Source organism: Lagopus leucura, unplaced genomic scaffold, assembly GCF_019238085.1.
Source record: "Lagopus leucura isolate 7727_CA_CO unplaced genomic scaffold, USGS_WTPT01 Super-Scaffold_739, whole genome shotgun sequence".
Taxonomy (NCBI): Eukaryota; Metazoa; Chordata; class Aves; order Galliformes; family Phasianidae; genus Lagopus; species Lagopus leucura.
Genome location: NW_024962255.1, coordinates 10,627,179 through 10,630,499, shown reverse-complemented (window position 1 = coordinate 10,630,499; position 3,321 = coordinate 10,627,179).

Sequence of the window (3,321 nt, the reverse complement as noted above, 5' to 3'; positions counted from 1 at the left end):
GTGGAGGGGGCACCCAGAGTGGTAGGGTTTCTCTTCCACCACATTTATCAGTGTGAAGTGGAGGGAGAGGGCAGTGTCTTCCTGTCAAAGAGCTCTCTTGCGGAGTGAGCATTGCTTCCACGTGCCTTTGTCCACAGTGATCAAACCTGAGTGTTGCTGGATGCTACAGAGCACAGCCCCACGGTAATGGGCAGCACACTGCTCATCCTCCACCACCTCTTTTACCTTCTTCTTGCCTCTGGGCTGGCTCCTGCTTGGTGCAGTGCCATTGCCTTGCTTCTGTGCTGTTGCTACCAGTCAGAAATGGGCAAAACACAGCTGCCAAAAATCAAAAAGCTTTTTATAAAGCAGAGGCCTGAGGGTTTTTTTTATTATTATTATTTGCATTCTGCTTTGCAGGTTTTCAAGGATTACTCTTAGAAGCTCCAGGGGCTTTTTTTCTGCAGTGCAGGCTGATTTGCAGCACACTGAAAATCTGCTTTGCCTTGACTCAGCTCACACAGCAGTGATTACACAGTCACGGGACTCTAGGAGCCACAGCACAAAGTGCTGTCAGCTTTGGGAGAAGAGCTGGCAGGGGACAAAAAGCCTCAGGGCCTTGTGCAAGGACTGAGCAAACATGCCCCCACCACCAGCATTATTCATGCAGCTTCCTCTGCTGTTGGAACACTTGTTTTTCCCTTCCTTCTGTACCCGCAGCAAAGTGGAAGGCACAGAAGGGAGTACGGTTTCATTTGGAGAAGAGGGCACAAACCACAAGAGTTTGGAACACAAATAATCACCCACATCTGCTGAGGCTCAGATGAGCAAATGGGATGAGCTGGCATGTGGGACAAGGAGCAGGGATGGATGGGGAGCTCTTGGAGGTTGGGACCTCAGCAAGAGGCCCAGCAATGCCACACATAGGGATATCTGTATGCCTGGGGCCAAAGGCCTTCCAGCCAGGCAGTAGCATTGAGTGACTTATACAGCAGCAGCTGACTGCTGGCACTGGGGTGGGCCTCTCGGAGGCACAAGGGGGAAGTGGGAGCCCTATGGCTGCAGCAGCCCACACTCAGAGCCAAAGGCTGCAGAGCAAGTCCATCATCCTCTACTTGTAACACAAGCAAGGTGGAGGGCTGTAATCCAACCTCCCTGGGTGTCACAGGAGAGCTCTACAGCAGCCTCCCTTCTCACTGCTCACCCCACAGCAACTGGGGCAGTGTCCGAGCATCTCTGCATAGCAGCAAGCACAGAGTAATGGAGATATGAAAGAGGGAACACAGCCCTCTTCCCTTTCCCCAGGGAAGGCAGAGGCGTAGGAACTCCCAACCCCAGGCATCGTGACACAACCACAGAACAAAAGCATGGCTGAGCCCAGACAAAAGAGAAACATGCAAATATCACTTTGGAAAGAGCAGCAAACTCCATTCCTAGCTTAGTGCATACAGCCACCTCTCACAAAGAGACCCAGGGTACATAGCACCAAAGCACTGAAAAGGAGCCCCTCAGCTCTTTGCAGCCACCCCTTAAAACCTGTCCCACAGCTGCTTGCCCTCCGGTTGTGATTGCCTGTGACAGATCTCTGTGTGCTCTGATGGGGGAGGAGAGGGGTTGGATGAGGTCCAGAGCCACCTCCAGTCCTCCCCAACAGATCTGCAAATGTGAGTTAATTAACCCTGAGAGATTTGGAAAGTTTTTTCATTAAAAATAAAAGATCATCGAGTTTGAACTGCTCCTATTTCACAGGGGAGCTCAAAGAGCACACCGCTTTTGTCCTCTTTGGTTTTCCTGATGCTGCCTGGGGTGATCAGCAGACAGCTGGCATTTGAGTAAGTTCTAACACAGATATCTCAATTTCCCCATAGCTTTCCACAGTAAGCTACATGCAGAAGGAGAGCCACATCTCCTCCTTGCATGTCCCTGTTCATAGCAGGGAAAATGGACCAGATGACCTTTAAATGTCCCTTCCAGCTTGAATGATTCTATGATTTCAGCAGCGCTTGTTGGGGTGGAACTTCTCCCCGTCCTGCCACAAAACTGGGCTGAGCTGACCTCTGGGTCCCAAACCTTTGGACAACTCTGGTGCTCTCTGTTCTATTTGCCCTGGTGCCCTTATTGTGTTCTAAATAGCGAGGATTTGGCTATCTTAAGCCAGACAAGATATCCAGGTGGAGACACTATCTCCCTGAGTGCAGAGGCTGACAGGGCCGCAGCATGACAGGGGATGTCAGAAACTGCCTTCTGCCTTCTGTAAACAGTGGCTGAGCTCAGAGAGGGATCAGCCCCCAAATCTGGCAGAAGAGCAAAGTTCTGGCAGTCACGCACCCATGAGCTCAGAGCCTTCTAAGAAATCTCAGACCTGGAGGGTTTTTCAGAAGAGGAGCAATGCGCATCAGTTAGATCAGGTTGCTGTGGGCCAGCAGCAATGCTCAGAATTAAAACACCTGAAGGGATGCTGGAGGGGCTGCCCTGCTGCCTCTGGCACTGCAGCCATGTGCATCAGGTCTGGGGACAGACTGGCCCTATGTGGACCCAATCAGATCCCGAAGCAGCTGGAAGCTCACCCAGCACAGGAAAAGCAATGCAAAATGAGGCTTCAGGCTCACATGGCTGCAAGTGACACAAAGGAGGGGAAATGGGACATATGCTGGGGTCCAATCGGTCTGGGGGTCAAGTGGTGAAATGAAAAAGAGGAGAGCTGCCATGGAGGGGCCCACACACCTGAGCTGCAGAGTCACCCTTGGGGTTTTCCTGGTGCTGAGTACTTCTATTTGCTCAATGCTCTGTGGTTCTCACTTCCTTCTTTTGGAGGGGAGAGAGTTGGACAAACCATGTTTTGGCATGCTTTCCCCTCCCTTGTCTTTGTAGGCAGCAGGGAACCTGCATTTTGCCCAGCTGAAGATGCTGGCAGATGCTGTGCTTTTGGGGTTCTGATTTTGAGCTGACAGCTGCCCACTTCCTCACAATAAAGGAATGGAAAATGCGTTATTTGGTGGTAAAAGCACGTGCCTGGCTTGGCCACCATGTTGATGACGAGCACCTGCTGTAGAAAGGCCATGGGAAGCAGGACAGGTGCAGGACCACAGCTTCCAGGGCACTGCTCACTGGGGTCGCTGCTTCAGGATCACTCTTTCTACCAGACATCCTCCCATTGTGCTGTTCTCATGGCATCAGTAGGAGCCTCTGCATGGCAGGTGATGAAAGTGTTTACAGTTATTACAAATGCAAATAAAATAAAGAGGGCTACAATGTAGCACCTTAGTTGCACCCCGGCAGTTTTAGAAAAGCAGAACCGAAAAAGGAACAGAAAATCCAGAGCCCTAGGGCCTCCTCGTTGCT